Here is a 23,178-nt window from a genome sequence, read left to right as displayed (position 1 = left end):
AACCCTTCCTCACTGTGTGGTTGCGAGATTTAGACACGGTAATGGCTGCGAAGCACACAGGTGCTTCATCACACTTGCTGGCTCTCTCACCTTCTGCAGGCATTTGATGACAGTTCTGTTTCCTGATCTTGCTGTACCCCACCCGCCCCACTCCATCCCTCTCCAGTTGCCAAAGTTTCGTTTCTGGGAAGCAAAACAGAGGTGCACAAACACGGCAGATTCGTGGTCTGTCACAGGGGGATTTTGGGGTCCCCCCACGCTACCTGATTTCCAGGCAGGCTGCCTGGGCACAGCAGTTCCGGACACGGGCCCAGGTTCCGGATTCCTGATGCCGAGACTGAAGAGCGAGCCCACTTGGGTCTGTTTCATAACCTCTCGGGCTTCATCTTCTTCATCTGCAAAATGGTTTCACATTCCTGGCCTGGGAGCCTCCTGATTCTGAGAAGAGCCACATAAGCAGCACTCCCTTCTGCTGCTGTCCTGCTCTCTTCCTGTTGTCCCCAGGCGGTGAGGTGGAGGGAGTCAGAGGGTTGGTGCGGGCGGGCGGGTGAGGAGGCTCCTAACGAGGCCAGGCATCTCCTGGGAATAAGAAATTCTCCTCCGGACAGAACGGATCTGGGACCAGCAGGAGGGGCAGCGCTCCGTGCCAGGCTGGCTTCTCAGCTAAGCTCAGCTCACCAGCATTGATGGATGGCCCTGTGAGGCAGGGACAGGGCACGGTCAGACATCCAGAGAGCAAAAGACTGTGTCCCCAGCAAACAGCAGCCAGGCGGTTCATTGAGCACTTGCTATGTGCTGAGAATTCTAAGGACTTGGCTTGCATTTGTGCCTTCATCCTTACAAACAACCCCATAAGGTCAGTCTTTAGAGGCCAGGAAACCAAGGCACAGGGAGGTGATGCGATGGCCCACGGTCACAGCAAGGCAGTGTGAAGATTCCTTCACACTGGGACCACACACACGGGACCCAGAGAGGCACGCTGGTCACTTAGCTCCATGGCCCTTCAGGGACAAGGACCTAAGTGAGGAAATAAATGACGAGAGTGAGGCAGTGGGGCAGTAGGGGAGGGGAAAAGAAGGGGCTATCCATCCCCACCAAGAGGACAGCAAGGACAGGGGGCAGGGTGGGTGGGCAACTGAGGGCAGAGGCCACTCAGAGGAGACCCCAGGGGTCACCAACTGCAAGAGAGGGAGCAGGTGACAGGAGAGTGGGCCCTAAGGCAGACCCAGCCGGGACCCACATGCTGGGAACAATAAGGGGTGCCGGGCCCCTTCTGGAAGGCGGCGCAGCAGCTCTCAGCCGCCTGAAATGGTGCACTCCCTTTGAAGCAGTAATTCCTCTTCTTGGAACCTCTCCTAAGGAAATTCTCCCCTTCCCCCTCCTGCTGGGGGCCAAGGAACAAAGCGGGTGGCTTTGTCTCCTGGCGGCCAGAGCTGGAGACCACACGCATTTCCTGAGACAGACACGGCTGCCCTGCTGGAATGTGAGGCGCCTGCATCCCGCCCTAGCACCTGGACCAGGAGGGTGTGTTGGAGGATGAGTGTACGGAGGAGATGGGGACGGGGAGGGGAGGGCTAAGGGGCACCGTGGGTGGCCAGTACTCACCACTTGGCTCATGGTTCATTAACCATTCTGAGTTCATCCTGCGGCCCTTCTTGGGCTGGATATTTTTTTATTTTTATTTTTTGAGGTGGAGTCCTGCTCTGTCGCCCAGGCTGGAGTGCAGTGGCACAATCTTGGCTCAGTCAGTCTCTGCCACCGGGTTCAAGCAATTCTCCTCCCTCAGCCTCCCCAGTAGCTGAGGTTACAGGCGCGTGCCACCACACCCGGCTAATTACTTTTTATTTTTAGTAGAGATGGGGTTTCGCTGTGTTGGCCAGGCTGGTCTCGAACGCCTAACCTCAAATGCTCCACCCACCTCGGCCTCCCAAAGTGTTGAGATTACAGGCGTGAGCCACCACAACCAGCCCTTTTTGGCTTTTAGACTAGTCAAGTGCAGTCATGAGAAAGGGGAAAGAGTAGAATGAGGAGTTGGATCTGTAACTGCCTGTGAACAATTGGCTGAGATAACTTACTACCTTCAGACCAGCCAAGTGCACTCATCTTAAATGTGCAGCTTGATGGCTTTTTTTTCCTTTTTTTTTTAAGAGCCAGGGTCTCACTCTGTCACTCAGGCTGGAGTGCAGTGGCACGATCATGGCTCACTGCAGCCTCGACCTCCTGGGATTAAGCAATTCTCCCGTCTCAGCCTCCCAAAGGGCTGGGACTACAGACTATGTGCCACCATGCTGGGCTAGTTTTTGTATTTTTAGTAGAAACAGGGTTTTGCCATGTTGGCCAGGCTGGTCTCAAACTCCTGACCTCAGGTGATCCTCCCACCTGGGCCTCCTAAAGTGTTGGGATTACAGGCATGAGTCACCGCGCCTGGCCTGGATAGCTTTTTACACAGGTGTATACCATGACCCACATCAAATTCAGACTTTGGCTACTCAAAGTGCGGTCCTCAGACCAGCAGCACTGACCTCTCTAGGAACCTTGCTGGAAATGCACAACTGCAGGCCCCGCCAGCACCTTCTGGGTCAGGATCTGCATTCTACTGTACAAGACCCCGGGAAAGTCGTGTGCTTGCTAAAGCGGGTGTGCTGGCAGAGGACACAGACGGAGGCTCCTAAGCCTGAGGGCAGATGCCTAGCCCCAGGGCCTGGAACAGGATCTGAGGTGCTGCCACCTCACTTGTCACTAGTGCTTGGAGACCCTGCATTTCACGATTCCCAGGAGAGCCTTTCCAACCCCATCAATTCACTGACAAGGGGAAGCGACCATCCCAAGGTCCCATAGCAGGTCACTAATAGATCCAGGGCACAAGCGGCCCCGACCAGGCCTCTTACCCTGGGACTTTGCTACTTTTTACCTCAACCTACCCATCTGCAAATAGGCATGAAGATCTCCACCCAACCCGCCGCCCATAGCAGTGGAAGTGTACTGTAGACACTGAGTCTTGCTGTCATGTGGTGGGGGGTGCCTGGCACTTTCTCAGGCATGTCCCTGCACTGTCTCATTGAAGCCACGCAACAAGCCTATAAGGCAGAAACTGTTAGTATCACATTAATATCAACATATTAACATCAGTCCGGGCGGGTTGGCTCATGCTGGTAATCCCCACACTTTGAGGGGCCCAGGCAGGAAGACTGCTTGAGCCCAGAAGTTCGAGACCAGCCTGGCCAACAAAGCAAGACTCCTGTCTCTACAAAAAATTAGCTGGGCATGATGGTGCATGCCTGTAGTCTCAGCTATTCAAGAGGCTGAGGTGGGAAGATCACTTGAGTCCAGAAGGTCAAGGCTGCAGTGAGCTTTGATCATGCCACTGCACTCCAACCTGGGTGAGAGATGGAGGCCCTGTCTCAAAAAAAAAAAAAAAAAAAAAAAAATTCAATGTATCCATAATAATGTCAACATTATATCAATAATATTGTGCCATTTTACAGGAGAGAAAATAAAAGCTCAGAGAAGTTAAGCGACTTGCTCGAGAAGCTACAAAGTGGGGCAGCCAGGACTTGAACACAGACAGTCTGACTCCAAAGCCCTCCAAAGATGTAGGTTAATTTTAACCTACATCTCCCAGAAAATGAGCAACAAAGGATGTCCAGCCCTCCAGCAAACTAGTTTAAGAAAGAAACTTTCTTTTCTTCTGTACTTGAGGTGGGGTGGGGGCGGGGAATAAACAATAATCATGCATGTGCATGATTTAAACAAAAATTCAAAGCATCCAAGGACTTCACAGAAAAAAAAACTGGTTCCCCTCCCACACCATTTCCAGATCTCAGTTATCCTGCCTGAGGCGACCTCTTTGATCAATCCCTTGTGTGCCTTTTCAAGATATGTTCTGCACGACCTGGCGCACCTGGACACATACATTGCTTTTCCCACTCACATGAATGGGAGCCCACTCTCCCTTCAGACCTGGCCCTGGCCCTTACCACCCTGCACTGATCCCCCATCAGCCCATAGAGGCTGCCTCGTGGGTTATGGCGTGGGATGCCCTGCAACCCCCTCACCCCACCATGCTGCTGAGCACACAACTTCTTTCCAGTTGTTTCTGACCACAAGCACTGTGGAGCCAAATCACCTCACACTCCTGGGAGTGCTTCTGCAAGACACCTCCCAGAGGTGGGACTGCCCCACCTGGGTGTGTATGATTTTGATCTTGGCAGATACAAGGGGCATTTCTTATCTGCTAGCCTTGGACAGGGCATAAGATGTCTGGCGCCTCCAGTGCCCAGATCCTGGGTGGGGAGTGAGGGGAGGGGCTTGGAGTAGGGAAGGACAGCCTTTCCAAGAAACTGAAAGTGAAACCAGAGAAAGGTGTGGGCACGTGCTGGAGGCTCCTTGGAGTGAGGGACCTGTCCATGTAGCTGCTTCTGCAGAAATAAGAGCCAGGAGCCCCTCTCTCTCTGATAGTCCTGGGGTGACAGTTCTGTCTTCCACAAACCCCAGCCCTCTGGACTTGAGCTTTACACTGGGCCAGGGCTTGCAGGTGGCAAGTTTCCTGTGTCCCAACTGGAACAACAGTTATATGGCACTGATTTGTCAAGTCATGCTAGTGCCAACCTCCCTTGGGCGAGACAGGGCCTAAACTTTATTTATTTTTTTTTTTTGAGATGGAGTTTTGCTCCTGGTGCACAGGCTGGAGTGCAATGGTGCAATCTCAGCTCGTGTAACCTCCGCCTCCTGGGTTCAAGTGATTCTCTTGCCTCAGCCTCTCAAGTAGCTGGGATTACAGGCATGCACCACCACAGCTGGCTAATTTTTGTATTTTTAGTAGAGACAGGGTTTTGCCATGTTGGACAAGCTGGTCTCAAACTCCTGAACTCAGGTGATCCACCCACCACGGCCTCCCAAAGTGCTGGGATTACAGGCGTGAGCCACCGTGCCTGGCCAGGGCCTTAACTTTAAATTTTACGGCCATTTATTGAGCGCTAGCTAGGTGCCAAGGACTGTTTCAAGCATAGTACAAACATGAGTCCCTTTAATCCCCAAAACATCCTGTGAAGTGGGTGCTGTTATTATGCTCATTTTACAAACGAGAAAACTGAGGCCAGACAGGGTAAGCACTGAGTCCAAGGCCATGGAGCTATGGAAAGGCAGAGCGCTTGTCCTCACCACTGAGCTCTGGGCAGAGGCTCTCACAGGCAGGTCTGTGAAAATACCTCGTGCTGGGCCCCTCTTGAGTTCCTGACCCTGTGAGTGGGAGGTGAGCCACAGAGTCTGGTTTTTGGTTTTTGTTTTTGTTTTGACACACGGTCTTGCTCTGTTGCCCAGGCTGGAGGGCAGTGGCGCAATCATGACTCACTGCAGCCTTGAACTCCTGGGCTCAATCCATCCTCCCACCTCAGCCTCCAGAGTAGCTGGGACTACAGGCATGCATATATATATATATATATGGAGTGCAATGGTGCAATCTCAGTTCACTGTAACCTCCGCCTCCTGGGTATTATATATATATATATATATATATATATATATATATATATATATATATATACACATATATATATTTTTTTTTTGTAGAGATGGGTTTTGTTACCAAGACACCAGGGGTTCAGACTAGGTCCTGCTGCTCGCCACACAGAAAGCCAATGACTGAGATGACGAGTATTACCAAGGAAAGGATGAAGGCTTTAATCCGGTGCTGGCAGCCAAGGAGATGGGAGGTCAGCCACAAACCCATCTCCCTGACCAACTAAAACTAGGGGTTTATACAGCAGGAAAGAAATGTAACGATGTGCAAGAAAACAGGAACTAGGAGGGGCAAGGGAACAATCGTGATGAATGAGGGCCCCTCCCTGCCCCTCCACATCTCATTGTCTGGATGTGGTGGTTAGTTTCAGTTCTTTGATACTTTTTTGAGAGGCCTGAAGGTCCTTTCCTGATAAAGAACTCAGGTAAACAAATAAAAGCTTCAAGTTTTAAGACAAGAAGGGTCAATTTCTTTGTTTATCCAAAAAACTATCTATGGGACTATTGGGTCAGTTTCAGTTTCGCCATGTTGCCCAGGCTGGTCTTGAACTTCTGGGCTCCAGGGATCCTCCTGCCTTGTCCTCCCAAAGTGCTGGGATTACAGGCATGGGTCACCGTGCCCAGCCAAGAGTCTGCATTCCTAACAAGCGCCGGGTAATTCTATACGTTCCATAGGAGCCTTTACTGGACAAGAGCTGGTCTTCAAGGCCCTCCAACCAGAGATTCTTCACGGAAGGTCTCATGATGCCCACACACATCCCAGAGCCTGTGGCCTGGGCTCACCAGTGAGCCCTAACCTTGATCACTTTGAAATAAGGAGCTGCCCACACACAACACACCCACCAGAAGGTGCAAAGTGAAAATGGCAAAACCAAGAGTGGTGAGGATGGGGAGCAACTGGAACCCCCACTCACTGCTGCTATGAACGTAAGTTGGTGCAATGTTTCAGAAATCTGCTTGCCACAGATTTCCTGAGGCTGGGCACATACACAGCCTATGACCCCACAATCCCACTTCCAAGGATATGTCCAACAGAAATGTGGTGGTACCTTCTCCAAAAGACACGTTCAAGCACACACATATCAGCGCTATTCATGACAGCTCCAAACTGGGAACAGCAGAGCTTGTTGACATCAGGTCAGATAAACCTATGGTCTATTCAGACAGTGGAATATTACACAGCAGTGAGAAGGAATGGATACAACTGCACATAACAGGCTGAGTTCAGTGGCTCAAACTTGTAATCCCAGCACTTTGGGAGGCCAAGGTGGGTGGATCACTTGAGCCCAGGAGTTCAAGACCAACCTGGGCAACATGGTGAAACCACATCTCTAGAAAAAGATACAAAAATCAGCCAGTGTGGTGGCCTGTGTCTGTAGTCCCAGCAAATGGAAAGGCTGACGTGCAGGATCACTTGAGCCCAGGAGGTCAAGGCTGTAGTGTGCTATGATCACACCACCGTACTCCAGCCTGGGCAACAGAATGAAAACCAGTCTCAGAAAACAAAACAAAGAAACAACTGCACACATCAACAAGGTGAAGCACATGGACATCATGTTCAGAGGAGGAAGCCAGGCACAGAGAAGCATACACCACGTGATTCTGTTTATAGGACGTTTGGTCACAGAAACAGACTCTGGTGATAGAGTCTGATCCCCAGGGAGCTGGGGGGAGGGAAGAGAGGGACTGAATAGGCAGGAAGCTGGCACTGTTCTCTATCTCAGTCTGGGTGGTCACCACAGGAGTGTATACTCATGTACAATTCCTTTGAAGATTTGTGGACCTTACTGCATACCATAATAATTTTTTTTTCTAAGACAGGGTGTCACTCTGTTGCCTAGGCTGGAGTGCAGTAGCACAAACTCGGCTCACTGCAATCTCCACCCCCCGGGTTCAAGTGCTTCTCCTGCCTCAGCCTCCCGAGTTGCTGGGATTACAGGCGCCTGCCACCACGCCCAGCTAATTTTTGTATTTTTAGTAGAGACAGGGTTTCACCATGTTAGCCAGGCTGGTCTCGAACACCTGACCTCAAGTGATCCGCCTGCCTCGGTCTCTCAAAGTGCTGGGATTACAGGCGTGAGCCGCCGCGTTCTGCCAATAATTTTTAAAAAACTTTTTGTATCTTTATTTTATTTTTGCATTTTTTAGAGACAGGGTCTGGCTCTGTTGCCCAGGCTGGAGAGCAGAGGCTGGAGTGGAGTGGCTCACTGTAGCCTCAAACTCCTGGGTTCAAGGGATCCTCCCACCTCAGCCTCCTGAATAGATGGGACCACAGGTGTGTGCCACCATGCCTGGCTAGTTTTTTATTTTTTGTAGAGATAGGGTCTTGCTCTGTTGCCCAGGCTGGTCTTGAACTCCTGGGCTCAAGCAATTCTCCTGCCTCAGCCTCCCAAAGTGCTAGGATTGATGGCAGCGGTGGCCCATGTGGAGCGGCCTCTGCCGTCACTCCAGCTGCAGCAAGGAGGCATGGCTGGGGCTGCACATTCTCTGGAGGTGGCAGGAGCTGGGGACAAGTGGGAGCCCCACCCCTTTTGAGTTAGTGGGGTGGGAGCTTCCCGGACGCAGCCACAACTGCCCAAGTCGTGCCTGCAGACCTGGGCATCCCGGTCCATGGAGCAGGCAGGAGCCCTGCCCCCTCCTGGGTACAGCTACAGCCACCCAAACCACAGCTGCAGATTCAGGCCTCCCACCCCACAGAGCAGGCAGAAGCCTTGGACTCCCTGTCTCCAGCACACCTGCAGCTGCCCAAATTGCAGCTGTGGACCCAGGCATCCCTGCACTCTTGGTGGCCCAGGAAGACCCCCCTGCTTCCTGGCCTGGCTTCCCACTGCCTGGCTTCTCCCTGCTGTTGGTGCCCACTCTGATCTTGGAGCAAAGCAAAGCCCGGCCAGGTGTGAACACCCGGGGCAGTGCTGACATGCCAGTCCCCTGCTGCCTCAGCCCCCTCTGGACTTTGAGCACTGACAAGCATAGAAGGGAAGTTGAGGGGGAGCTGAGGGCAGCTTGGTGCTGACCTGCAGGCACCCCTTGGCACCTACAGCCTGGGTCCATGAACGGCAGCAAGAGGCAGACAGGTTCCTTGGTGCAGGCGCTGGGTCCCCGATGAGGCCCCACCTTCACCCAGGGAGGGTCTGAAGGCTGTGGGCCAGGCTGCCAGTCCCACAGGACCAGAGTGGGAACTTGTGGTGCCTTTTCTGGGCCCACTCACGGCCACCCATGGACCGTTTGGCATGCATTTCCTCTTCTCTGAGACCCATAAAAGCACCAGACTCAGCCAGAGCTGAGCAGACGTCAGGTCAACCAGCTGCAGAGAGCAGCTACCCACTCCAAGGCCTCCTCTGAGCTATTCTGTCACTCAGTAAAGCTCCTCTTCACCTTGTTCGCCCTACGCTTGTCTGCGTACCTCATTCTTCTTGGAAGCAAGACAAGAACTTGGGAACTGCCGAATGGCAGGGCTGAAGGAACTGTAACACAAACAGGGCAGAAACACGCCCGTTGCTTGCCATATTGTGGGTGAAGAGAAGGAGAGAAGAGCTGTGGCCCTTCAGGGAGCCCAGACCTGGGAGCCCAAGTCAGGACTGGGACTCCCTCTTTGGGGCCCTGTGGTTCCTGGAGCCTCCAAGCTTCCAGGCACCACTGCATTCCCCAGTGGCAGCCGTGGAGGCTGCCTGTGGTACACCTGGTCCTGCCGCAGCCTCACAGAGAGCTGGCGCCTGTTCGGGCACCTGGTCCCTGCCCCATTGTAGCAGCCAGTGTGCCTGACTATGCACAGTGGCCAGACCCCATGCGCACTTGCTCACACACCCCTCACTGTGCCACACCTGGCTTGCCCAAGCAAGGGTGGGATCCAGGCTGGTAGTGTGAGCCGAGCACAGCCTGCCAGGCTGAGTGGGCAGAACTAGCCCAGTGGGCCCAAGCAAAACTTGGCCAAAAGATGCCACCAGCCACAGAGGTTTCTGGCCATAAAAGCAGCACCCCAAGGATCATGCAACAAGATTACAGGCGTGAGCCACCACGCCCAGCCTAAGAAAATTTTTAATTGTAATAAAATACACATATGACTTACCACCTGAACCATTTGAAGGGCACAGTTCAGAAATGTTAAGTACATTTTTACATTGTTGTGCAACCATAACCGCCATGCAGCTCCAGAACTCTTTTCATGTTACAAAACTGAACCTTTCCACCTGTTAAGCAACTCCCATTTCCCCTCCCTCCTGCCCCAGCAACCACTATTCCACTTTCTGTTTCTCTGAATCTGACTTCTCCGGGTACCTCCTGTGAGTGGAATCAAATGACCTGTGTTCTTTTATGACTGGCTTCTTTCACTTTGCATAATGTCCTTGAGGCACATCCATGCTGTTGCATGTGTCAGAGTTCTCTTCCTGTTTAGGGCTGAATTATATTCCACTACATGTTATCTTAGTCCATCTGGGCTACTATAACAAACTACCATAAACTAGGGAGTTTATCAACAACAGAAATTTCTTTCTTCTTCTTCTTCTTCTTTTTTTTTTTTTTTAAGAGAGAGTCTCACCCTATTGCCCAGGCTGGAGTACAGTAGTGCAATCTCAGCTTACTACAACCTCCGCCTCCAGGTTCAAGTGATTCTCCTGCCTCAGCCTCCCGAGTGGCTGGGATTACAGGCGCCCACCACCACACCTGGGCAATGTTTGTACTTTTAGGAGAGACGGAGTTTCATCATGTTGGCCAGGCTGGTCTTGAACTCCTTCCCTCAGGTGATCTGTCTGCCTCGGATCTCCCAAAGTGCTGGGATTAGAGGCATGAGCCACTGCACCCGGCCAAACGTTTATTTCTTACAGTTCTGGAGGCTGAGAAGTCCAAGATGAAGGTGCTGGCAGATCCAATGTCTGCTGGGGGCCTGTTTATTGGTTCACAGACCGGAAAGAAGGATTCTTGTTGGATCTTTAATGGCGAAAGGTATGAACCCATTCTCATGGGATTGTTTTATAAGGGTGCTAATCCCATTCATGAGGGCTGTGCCCTCATGAACTAATCACCTTCCAAAGGCCCCGCCTCCTAATGCACCATCACAGTGGGGGTTAGAATTTCATCATATGCATTGCCGGAGGGCCCAAGCGTTCAGACCATAGCAATGTGTATTAGGTTGGTGCAAAAGTAATCACGGTTTTTGTCATTACTTTCAATGGCAAACACCACAATTACTTTTGCACCAACCTAATATAAACCACATCATGTTCATCCATTCACCCATTAATGGGCATTTGGGTTGCTTCCACATTTTGGCTATTGTGAATAGTGCTGCTATGAACATGGGTGTACAAAAGGTTTTTTTTGTTGTTGTTGTTGTTGTTGTTTTTTGAGATAATCTCACTCTGTCACCCAGGCTGGAGTGTAGTGGCGTGATCTCAGCTCACTGCAGCCTCCACCTCCTGGGTTCAAACGATTCTCCTGCTTCAGCCTCCTGGGTAGCTGGGAAAACAGGCATGTGCCAACATGCCCAGCTAATTTTTGTATTTTTAGTAAAGACAGCATTTGCCATGTTGACCAGGCTGGTTTTGAACTCCTGACCTCAAGTGATCTGCCCGCCTCGGCCTCCCAAATCGCTGGGATTACAGGTGTGAGCCACTGCGCCTGGCCAGATTTTTTTGTTTTTTATAGAGATGGGGTTTTGCTACGCTGCCCAGGCTTAATGTAATTTTGTCTCCACGAATTTGCCTATTCTGGACATTTCCCATAGATGGAACCATATAATAAGTGGTCTTCTGTGCCTGCCTTCTTCCACACAGCGTGTTTTCCACGTTCACTCATGGTGTAGTTTGAATGTAGTATCGTGGTTTAAAATCAGTTCTCAGAACTTCATTCCTTTTTTTTGTTGTTGTTGAATAATATTCCATCGCATGCCTCGGGAACTTTTTATTTTTATTTTTAATTTTTTTGAGACGGAGTCTCGTTCTGTCGCCCAGGTTAGAGTGCAGTGGTGCCATCTCAGCTCACTGTAAGCTCTGCCTCCTGGGTTCATGCCATTGTCCTGCCTCAGCCTCCCAAGTAACTGGGATTACAGGCATCCGCCACCACACCTGGCTAATTTTTTGCATTTTTAGTAGAGACAGGGTTGCACTGTGTTAGCCAGGATGGTCTCGATCTCCTGACCTTGTGATCCGCCCGCCTCGGCCTCCCAAAGTGCTGGGATTACAGGTGTGAGCCACCACGCCCAGCCAGGCCCGGGAGCTTTTAAAACATACTGATGCTGGTGCCCCAACTGAGACACACTGATCCAAGTAGCCTGAGGTGGGGCACCACGATCTGTAGAAACCTCCAGGTGGTTCCATCTGCTTCCAGTGCTGAGACTCATGCTGCTTTCTCTGCTTGGGGATTCCAGGGTAGATATTACAGGCAACATTTCAGCCCGGGGTTCTGCAGCTGAAGTGGAATCTGACTTCCTTCCTCCATTTGGCAGCACGAATGAGATGCTGACTGCATGCATGGCACTGTGAGACCCAAATGACCATGACGGAGACTTTCCCTCATATGGTTTGGTGTCCTTAACTACTGGCACAGGAGGCCTGGTGTATGTTTAATAACAAGTAGAATGAAACAAGAATGGAAGGAGAGGACGACTGCAGGGGTAGGCAGTATTACTTAAGTAAAGCGAAGGTTCTGTCTTTGGGGAATGCTGACCCCTAAAATGGACACAGTGAGAAAAATGCTTCCACAGGGACCATATTTTGCCTACAACTTTAGGAGATTCTCTACCATGAAATCTACCCATGACCCGTAAGTTGAATCCCTTGTTTCAGAGAGAGAGAATGATGTAATTCACACATTGAACACTATTATTATTATTGTTATTATTTTGAGACAAGGTCTGTCTCTGCCACCCAGGCTGGAGTGCAGTGGAGCAATCTTGGCTCACTGCAAGCTCCGCCTCCCGGATTCATGCCATTCTCCTGCCTCAGCCTCCCTAGTAGCTGGGACTACAGGCGCCCGCCACCACGCCCGGCTAATTTTTTGTATTTTTAGTAGAGACAGGGTTTCACCGTGTTAGCCAGGATGGTTTCGATCTCCTGACCTCGTGATCCGACCGCCTCGGCCTCCCAAAGTGCTGGGATTACAGGTGTGAGCCACCGCGCCTGGCCTCTGAACACATTATTTTCTAAGCACTTACGACTTGCTAGGTGCTGGGACTGAAGCCATGAACAAAACAACGTCCTTGTTCTTAAGGATATTGTGATTTGGTGGAGAGAAGCAGCTAGCACACAGAGAGGCAAGACAGAGCACCCGATTGTCCAGTGGTATGGGCGGATAATGTAAGGAGGCACCCAAAATGTGTCCCTTCCAGGCACAGCAGCCCCAGGACACTTTGCTGAGATCTGGAAGCTAGGAAGGCATCAGCCGTGCCCTAATGCAGAAAAGCATTCCAGGCAGAGGGAACGGCAACGTGATTTCAATTCCGGGAACTGAAACATAACGCATGTGGAGGGGTGGGGGAGATGGAGTCAGAAAGGTGGGTCGGGGCAGGGTGAGAAATCTCAAGACTATTGGAAATGGTTTTGTGGAGTGGGGGCGGGTGGGGGCTCCTTTTCCAGCACAAGGACCCAGCAATGTAAACAGGACAGACTTGACCCAGTTCTTTTGGAGCTGGGAATGTTAGCACTAGGGAACATATCTGAGTCACAGGGCACCAGTGTGTGTTAGCGGCAGTGAGTCCATACGAGTCTGCAGCAACCTCAATTCTTGCCTCCTCCGAAGAAAGAATTCGACCAAGGGGGCATAAGGCAAAGAGAGGCAAGTTCTAGAGCAGGAGTGAACATTTGTTAAAAAGTTTTAGGGCAGGAATGAAAGGAAGTCAAGTTCACTTGGAAGAGTGCCAGGCGGGCGACTTGAACGAGTCAACTGCCCACTTTGCCATTTGACTTGAGGTCTTATATGCTGGCACGCTTCCAGGGTTGCACTACTTCTCCCGATCCTTCCCTTGGGGTGGGCTGTCCCCTTAGCCGTGGCCTGCCTGTCCTTGGGAGGGGAGCATGCGCAGTGTGTTTACTGAAGTTGTGTGCATGCTCACTTGAGGTGTTTTTCCCTTACCAGTCCAGCGTTCCTAGAAGCAGGTCACAGACCAGACTCTGCCATTCTGCCTCTTAGTATGCATGCTTGAGCCAACTCTGAGATCTTATCGCAAAGCTGCTGATCATATTTCTGGTGTTTTTTAATCTATTGGGAGCCTGCCTTTCCTCAGTGCTGGCTACAACCAATTATTATTTTGGAGAGACAGTTAATCACCTGACCATCACCTGATGGTGGCCTGACAGTCCTGGTTGGGGGGCACCCTCTCCTGCCCTGCTTATGTCTGACTGCCTACTGTAACAAGGGCAGACAGAGGGCAAACTTATTTTACAAAATGCGTCTCAACAGGTGAAAGGGGGAGGGTGGAGGCATCTTGGGCCAAGGGAGGCAGGAGGAAAGGCCCCAGGCTGGAAAAATCAGGGGCCCCCTTTGCAGATAAAGTGTCACAAGTGGGGCTTGTACAGACCTGAAGCAGCTGCAGGAACACTGGCCATCTGCCAAACAGAAAACGAGACTAAAGGTGTTTCAACAAAGTCAAGAGAGATGGAGGAGACCTGCTAGTGTTTGGGAAAACATTGAAACTGGGCAAAACCAGTGCATTCAAACATTTTCTCTGAGATTGAAAACTTTATAGATATAAGAAAAGTATGTGTGTGTGTGTGTATATATATAATATACACATACATATATACATATATATGTACTTGTCATATGCCAGGTGCTGGGCCATATGCCAATATATTACTATTTAATTTTTGTTTTATTTTTTGTAGAGATGGGGTCTTGCTATGTTGCCCAGGCAGGTCTCGAACTTCTGGCCTCAAATGATCCTCCTGCCTCAGCCTCCCAAATAGCTGGGATTACAGGCTTGTGCCACCACCTCTGGCTAATTTTTAAACTTTTTTGTACGGGTGGGGTCTCACTATGTTGCCCAGGCTGGTCTCAAATTCCTGGGCCCAAGTGATCCTCCTGCCTTGGCCTCCTAAAGCACTGGGATTACAGGTGTGAGCCACCATACCCAGCCTAAGATATTACTTTTATTCACATCCTTATTGTTGCTTTTGACAGCTTCCTGGGATTCCTTTTGGCACTTATCTGTGTCCCATGTGTACTGGCCCCAAAAAGATAAGTTCACATCTTAATCCCTTTCAAAGCCTTATGAAGGTGACTTTGTTTGGAAATAGGATCTTTGCAAACATGATTAAGTGAAGGATCTAGAGATGAGATCATTCTGGATTAGGGTGGGCCCTGAATCCAACAACAAGTGTACTTAGAAGGGTAGAAGACAATGGAAAGGAGGCCTTGTGAAGAGGGAGGCATAGACTGGAGTGACTAATGCATCTCCACACCCAGGAGCACTGGGGGTCGCCAGCAGCTCCCAGAAGCTAGGGAGAGGCATGGAACAGATTCTCCCCTAGAGCCTCTAGGAGGAACCAGCCCTGCCTGCCAACACCTTGACTTCGAACTTCTGGCCTCCAGAACCATGAGAGAATACATTTCTATTGTTTTAAGCCACCCAGTCTGTGGGAATTTGTTACCACAATGTTGGGAAATGAATATAATGTATATAATTAATAAGTTCACATCCACCACTGAGGGTCTTGCTGATATTTTATATGATATTGTGGGGAAGAAGATCAGACACTTCAGGGGATCTCTGGCTGATCTTGATTCTATCACTTACTGCGTAACTCTGGGCACGTTCTGTAGCTTCCCTGGGCTTCTGTCTACTGGGGAGACCAGTGGTTTACGTGAAATATGTGAAATACTCCACCACTGCTAGCAGCTGTGATTTCCATGGTCATGGCTACAGTCTCACAGTCAGTCAAATGGCTTTGGCAAGCAGGGTCCTCTGCACCCTACTTTAAATGGGAAAGTAGGAAAGGAAAGGGGCAGGAGGAGTAGGTTTCAGAACAGTGAGGTCTAGATGGGGAATGTTGTTCCTTGGGAAGTTCCAAGTTTCTAACACAACAAGGGTGGTTTTGTTTTTTGTTTTTTGTTTTTTGCTTATTTTTTGTTATTTATTTATTTATTTATTTATTTATTTTGAGATGGAGTCTCACTCTGTCACCCAGGCTGGAGTGCAGTGGCCTGCTCTTGGCTCACTGCAACTTCTGCCTCCTGGGTTCAAGCAATTCTCCTTCCTCAGCCTCCCGAGTAGCTGGGACTACAGGCGTACCCTACCATGCCTGGCTAATTTTTTGTATTTTTTTAGTAGAGACAGGGTTTCACCATATTGACCAGGCTGGTCTCGAACTCTTGACCTCGTGATCCGCCTGCCTCGGCCTCCCAAAGTGCTGGGATTACAGGCGTAAGCCACCGTGCCTGGCCAATTTTTTGTTATTTTTTAAACACACCTGCACATGACCTTAGCTTGTTTTTTTGTTTGTTTTTAAAATTAGAGATGGGGTCTCACTATGTTGCCTAGGCTGGTCTTGAACTCCTGGGCTCAAGTGATCCTTCCATCTCAGCCTCTCAAAGTGCTCGCATTAAAGGCATAAGCCACTGCGCCCGGGCAAGGGTGACCTTCTAAGAAGAGGTAATGGGGGGGATTTACAATCTGAAAAAGCCCACCCAGGGTGGACCCCTTGTGGGCTCAGCAGGCACAGCTCCTGGGGCTATGACACTTCAGGCGCCCACGGAAATGTTTTCATTTAAAGTTCTTTTAAAAGAAAGGAGGAGAACACACGGGATCATGATGACAATGTAATAACAAATCCATCCTGCATTACGTTTGTCGTTATACCAATGTGGTCGTAAGTATAATTTCATTTTCTCTTTTTTATGGAAGAAGGTGTCCATGGAAACCACCATGCATCCCTGGACAGGCCACCAGGAGAGAGACAGATGCTGAGGACCAAGAACGCTTGGCCAGCCTGAGCAAGGCGTTTCAAAATCCAGGCCAGCAAGGGAACAGAGAGGCCCAATTTGGAAAGCAGTCCTGGCCCAGCCTGCACTCTCTGCCCTACTTGTCATTGAGTCACCATCATCCCGTGAGGGGCATTGACCCTGAAGCAGCAAACTCAGTTGCTTGCTGTGACAGGCACTGCTAACGTATTTAATCCTCCCAACAGCCCTATTAGGCAATGGCCGTGAGAGTTGTCATTGGACAGATGGGGAAACTGAGGCCAAGAGCACCCCTGCACAGTGCCTGGTATACCATAGGTGCTCAGCAGATATCCTCTGAGTGTGACCTGGCTGGATACAGGGAAGTTAAGTACTATGCTGGGACTTAAACCAAGCACTGGGCTCCAGACCCCCTGCTAGAACCACCACCCTCCGGCCTCTCAGCACATGTGCCAGGCCCTACCCTGGTGATGTTTCTAATCCTTACACAGAATCTACAAGGCTGATCTTACCAGCTCTGTGTCCAAATGAGGAAACTGAGGCTCAGAGACACAAACACACCTGACCAGGCTCCACCTGACTCCACAGGCAGCTTCCTTTCCCTCCCTCTGCAGACTCATTTGATGCAAAACTGGGGCTTGTGTTTGGAGGTTTCAGGGAGGGGCCCAGGATTTGTGGCTGGGGGGCCTGGGGAAGGTCGAGCCAGCAGTGCATGCTCAGGCAGCCTTAGTGTTTACCTGGGGCCTCCTCGTCAGAGCAGAACACCCAGCGGTGGCAGAAAACAAGAAATGACTGCCTGCTGGCCTGGGGTGGGTGGGGGAATGGTGGGGGAAGCAGCTATCCAGGCTCACCCTGGCCCAGCCTTCCTAGGCTGTGGGTCTTAGAGAAATCAGGTTTCAGGGCACAAGAGAAGAGTCTGGGGGTGAATCCATGGCTTACTTTCACCAGGTTCCCCTGGGGGAAATGAAGGGAACCTCAGACCTGAGTGCCCCTCATTGGCCCTGACCTTGGATAAGTCTGGTCATCTCCCTCAGCTTCAGTTGGTCCACCTGTAAAGTGGGGCCTTCAGGGATAGGAGTGCCAAATCGGATACTTCCTGACTGTGGACTCTCACGCCAGAATCAAAGCCATGCTGGCCTCAGTCTCCTCATCTTTATTATTTTGTGTTATTTATTATTATTATTTTTTGAGACGGAGTCATGCTGTGGCCCAGGCTGGAGTGCAGTGGCATGGTCTCAGCTCACTGCAACTTCTGCCTCCTGGGTTCAAGCGATTCTCCCGCCTCAGCCTCCTGAGTAGCTGGAATTACAGGTGTGTGCCACCACGCCTGGCTAATCTTTGTATTTTTAGTAGAGACAAGGTTTCACCATGTTGGCCAGTCTGGTCTTGAACTCCTGATCTCAGGTGATCCACCCACCTCGGCCTCCCAAAGTGCTGGGATTACAGGAGTGAGCCACCGCACCCTGCCAGTTTTCTCGTCTTTAAACTGGGGATAATGATGCTTGTCTCAAGGGCTTGTCCTAGAGAGCAGACATGTGGGCAGTGTCCGGCACCATTGCCCTCATCATTAGACAAGTACATCCATTTCTTAAACGTGCAGACCCCTGAGGCTGGGCCTGGGAACATGTATGTTCACAGGTGTCCCTGGAGGTTCTCACCACAGGGTCTGGGGACGTGACAGCTACAAAGAGTTCTCAAAGTACTTTTTGCTCTCATTTCTTCTTTTTTTTTTTTTTTTTTAACCACAAAGCTACCATCCACACATGCTGAAGCACGACACCCAGGACAAAGGGAGGTGTGTTCAAGCGCTAATCCCCTCCCTTTCTTTAATCCGAACTTCGGGGAAAAATAATGGTGAAACAATTGGTGTGTATTTTACATTTTGCCCTCTTCTCAGATGAACACATTCAGAAATAGTTTGGGCTTCCCCTTCTAGTTTTATTTATTTTTAAATTTAATTATTTGTTTATCTTTCACTCTTTTTGTTTGTTTGTTTGTTTTTTAAAGACAGGGTCTTTCTGTCACCCAGGCTGGAGTGCAGTGGTGCAATCATAGCTCACTGCAGCCTTGAACTCCTGGGCTCCAGTGATCCTTCCACCTCAAGCTCCTGAGTATCTGGGACTACAGGCACACGCCACCATGCCTAGCTAATTTTTTTAAAAATTTTTTGTAGAGATGGGGTCTTGCTGTGTTGCCCAGACTGGTCTCAAACTCCTGAGCTTAAGTGATCCTCCCACCTCAGCCTCACAAAGAGCTGGGATTATAGCTGTGAGCTGCTGTGCCTGGCCTATTTTATTTTTTGTAACCCAGGCTAGAGTGCACTTGTGTGATCAAAGCTTACTGCAGCCTCAAACTCATGGGCTCAAGCGATCTTCCCACCTCAGCTTCCCTAGTAGCTAGGGAGTACGCTCAGCTATGTTTTGTATTTTGTGTAGAGATTGGGTTTCATCATGCTGCCCAGGCTGGGCTTGAACTGGGCTCGAACTGGGCTCAAGTGATCCTCCCGCCTCAGCCTCATGAGTAGCTGGGATTATAGGCGCACAACACCTTGCCTGGCTTTTATTTTTTATACTAATTTTATTAAAACAGGACTCATAACTATTCATGTTTTCTACATCCTTTTTGAGAGCCTCCTACGTCGATACACTGAGCACAAACACGTGCTGCAAATGCCTCGACTGCTACACTGGAAAGATGGGGCTTTTCACCCCTTTTCCAGATGGGGAAACCAAGGCCCCAGCCTGAAGTGAGTTTGTGTTTGGAGGTTTCAGGGAGGGGCCCAGGATTTGTGGCTGGGGGGCCTGGGCAAGCGAGTCCAGGCAGTGGGGCTGCAGCTGAGAAGTAGAGCATGGTGACTGGGCAAGTGGCCGTCTGTTGCCAGGGCTGTGCCCACGGCGTGGCAGTCTTGGGCTCTGCAGCCATTCCCCGGGGAGGGCACATGCAAGAAGCTGGCTGTGCCTCTGCCATGAGCCTCACGTGCCCCTCTCCCCTGCCCAAGCGGCAGGCAGTGGCTTTGGGCCCCTCCTCCCCGTCAGAGCGGCTAGCTGCACAGCCAGACCGCAGACCAGGCGGGGAAAGTGCAAATGAACCCCAGCTGGCAGCTGAGTTTCTCTTTCCCGTCAAGCAAGTGCCTTATCATACCGATGCAAGGCGAAGAAGGAGGTGGTGGTGTCGAGGGAGTCTGCGGGGAAGGGGGGAGCCACTGGTGCTGTTTTTATTTTCTTGAGGAATAATGTTTACACGTGAAAGTGCATAAACTATGTTGACTTTAAGTGTCCAGCTTGATCATTTTTTATACCTATATAGTCACCACTCAAATCAGGATCAAGGGCACCCTCAGCCTCCAGAAGGTTCCCTGGAGCCCCTTCCCAGTACACAAGCGACCCCCCGCCCCACTAGCAGAGGTAACCACTGCTGTGCCATCTATAAATAGCAGTGAGATTTGCCTGTTCTTAAACTGTACATAAACCAATCAGTCACTTGGGATGCGTCCCTTCTTGTCTGGTTTGTTTCACACAACACAACACGTGCGAGAGCTGTGCATGACGTGGTGTGTGCAATGGTTTGCAATGTTTTATTGGGGAGCAGTGTCCCATTGTATGGAGGTACCTCAATTTGTTTATCCATTCTCACTGTTGATGGATATTTGGGACGTTTCCCAGTTTGGGATTATTAGGAGCAGAGCTCCTATGCATATCTGTGCACAGATCTTGATGGGCACATGCTTTCTTTGCTCTTGGGTAAATACCTGAGAGTGGGACTGCTGGGTCTCAGCGTAGGTGAATGTTTAACTTTATAAGAAACTGCCCATGGTTTTCCTGCCTGGCTGCCAGAGCTGTTTTAGGAGCTCAGAGGTGTGACTGGTACAACTGCTTGGGGGGCCCCAATCCACATCAGAGCAAACCTACAAAACACATCTATGGGCCACATTAAACATAGACTTTAGGTGTACAACTACTTTTCAGAGAGGCTTTTCTAATTTTACTTTTTGAAGTTATTTGGCCCTGGACCGCTCTGCTGTGTGGACCTGCTGGAATTTCCTGGCAATGATATTTGGGTAGTCTGACAACAGACAGCGGAACCCTCAAAGTGTTTTTCATTTCCAGTGAGATTTTTATGAATAACGTAGTCCTTCCCCTTCCTCTGAGGCTTTGTGAACTCCTATTCACACCTCAAAACCCCACCCCAAGGCCCACGCCTCCCCAAGTGACAGTTCATTTTCTATATTTATTTGTGTAATTATTTGTTTACTGTAGACCTCCCCTTTGATGAGGAGCCCCCTGGGAGTGTCAGGCTCTCTGCTGTCCCCCCAGCACCAGCACAAGGCTTGGTGAATACTTGGGACATTTAAGATTTGCCAAATAAATGAAAGACCCAGGTTCTGAGTGCAGCCCCTCAGAGCCTCTCACCCCCACCCTGGACTCCTCCACAGAGGGGAAGCCTGAGACTCTTTGTAGGGACTCTCCTAGGTCATAGAGATGCTGAACTCCAGTAGATCTCTCTAATTACAGGGCCCACAGGGCCAGCAGTATAGATAGGTCACCCACTCCACCCAGCTGGGTGTGGGGAGGAGCCGCCCTGTCTGGAGGTGAGAGGGGCCCAGAGGTCCCACAGGTCCTTGCAGGGCCCAAGCAAGTCTGGGTCAAGATGCTGATCCTGTCTCATGATCCTTCCCCCGACTCCTCACCTGAACACCTCTGGACGTGTGGGGTCTTTTCCAGGTTTGCTTATTATTACTATTAATTTAAAAAGAAATAGGGCTGGTCATGGTGGTCCACGCCTATAATCCCAGCACTTTGGGAGGCTGAGGTGGAAGGACTGCTTGAGCCCAGGAGTTTGAGACCAGCCTGGGAAACATGGTGAGAACCCGTTTCTATTTTTTGTTTTTTAATTTTTAAGAGGAAAAAACAGAAAAAGTAGTAGCATAAATGCAACGTGGGATTCTAGATTGAACCTTGTGTCTTTACCAGCCCTCTAGGTGATTCCGGTGCATGCTAAAATTTGAGAACTGCTAGTCCACTGAATATATTCCAGAGAAATTCTAGCCACAGCAGCACTGTTTATAATGGCAGAAAATTGGAAACAGCCCAAGTGTCCATCAAGAGGGAATGAAGGCCAGGCACGGTGGCTCACATCTCTAATCCCAGCACTTCGAGAAGCTGATGTGGGTGGATCACTTGAGGTCAGGAGTTCAAGACCAGCCTGGCCAAAATTGCCAAACTCCATCTCTACTAAAAACACAAAAATTAGCTGGGCGTAGTGGTGCATGTCTGTAGTCCCAGCAATTTAGGAGGCTGAGGCATGAGAACCACTTGATCCTGGGAAGCGGAGGTTTCAGTGAGCCGAGATTGTGCCACTGCACTCCAGCCTGGGCAACAGAGTGAGACTCTGTCTCAAAAAAACCCCCACAAAAAACAAGAGGCAATTAAGACAGTTACAAGGTAGGCACATAAGGATTACTATGTAACATAATATGTAACTTACCACTATGTAACAAGGCAAATAGAAGCACAAGGCCCCTCTCTTCATCCAGGCATCTACGATGAATCTCACTCAGGTACCCCTCAGCGACAAAGCAAGTTATTATGTGAGACAGAGAGTGTGAAGCCAGACCAAGATTTCAACACCCCAAAACTTCTCACTGTTCGGGGACACAAAGCTTTCAACACCTCAAAACGGTATTCTGATCATTTGGGGACACATACTTACACATATAAAGATGGACTTCGAATCGATAAACACCAGTGTCCAGGGAGAGGAGGGATGGGAATGACAGAAGGAAGGGGTAAATGAGGGCTTCAAATCTGCCGAGATTGTTTTCTAATTTAAGCCAGGGATTGGAGATGAGATACTTTGAATGCCTGACAAGCTTCATTAAAATAATTTTTAATGGACACATGCTCTTTAAAAAATGATTCAGGCTGGGTGCAGTGACTCACACTTGTCATCCTAGCACTTTGGGAGGCTGAGGTGGGTGGATCGTTGGAGCCCAAGAGTTTGAGACCAGCCTGGGCAACATGATGAAACCCTATCTCTACAAAAAATAAACAAAATTAGCTGGGTGTGGTGTTGCACACCTGTGGTCCCAGCGGGAGGACTGCTTGAACTCGGAGGCAGAGGTTGCAGCTGAGATAGCACCACTGCACTCCAGCCTGGGCAGCAGAGTGAGACCCTGTCTCAAAAAAAAAAAAAAAAATTTAAATAAACGAATTAAACCCAAATGAATGTTTCCTTTTAATGCTTTTAAAAGCAAAAAGCCACAATATATACATTGTCAGCCCCATGCCAGGGTACAGTGAGGCTGGCTCTAGCTTTGTGGTTATACCAGCAGCACTGCGATCATCTGTTTCGTATGTAGCCTCTGCTCATCTATGTGAGATCCTTTTCTTTTTCTTTTCTTTTTTTTTTGAGACAGAGTCCTGCTCTATCACTCAGGCTGGAGTGCAGTGGCACAATTTCAGCTCAATGCAACCTCCACCTCCTGGGTTCAAGTGATTCTCCTGCCTCAGCCTCCTGAGTTGCTGGAACTACAGGCGCCCACCAGCACGCCCAGCTCATTTTTGTATTTTTAGTAGAGACAGGGTTTCACCATATTGGCCAGGTTGGTCTTGAACGCCTGACCTTGTGATCCACCCCCCTCGGCCTCCCAAAGCTATGTGAGTTTTTTTGGGCTGTGCTGACCACAATAGAGCCTCGAGTCACATGTGGCCACTGACTTAAAACGTGGCTTGTTTGACCTGAGATGTACCGTAAGGATGAAATGCACCC

The 23,178-nt window shown here is 50.1% G+C and overlaps 1 long non-coding RNA gene across 2 annotated transcripts in view; it reads right to left on the bottom strand.

Moving 5' to 3' along the window:
- The window catches only part of LOC129137279 (uncharacterized), an 87,279-nt gene that overhangs the window by 17,922 nt on the left and 46,179 nt on the right, over window positions 1–23,178 (bottom strand). The gene's annotated exons all lie outside the window — the stretch shown is intronic.

Source organism: Pan troglodytes, chromosome 18 (assembly GCF_028858775.2).
Source record: "Pan troglodytes isolate AG18354 chromosome 18, NHGRI_mPanTro3-v2.0_pri, whole genome shotgun sequence".
Classification (NCBI taxonomy): Eukaryota; Metazoa; Chordata; class Mammalia; order Primates; family Hominidae; genus Pan; species Pan troglodytes.
This window is presented reverse-complemented; position numbering and strand designations above follow the sequence as displayed.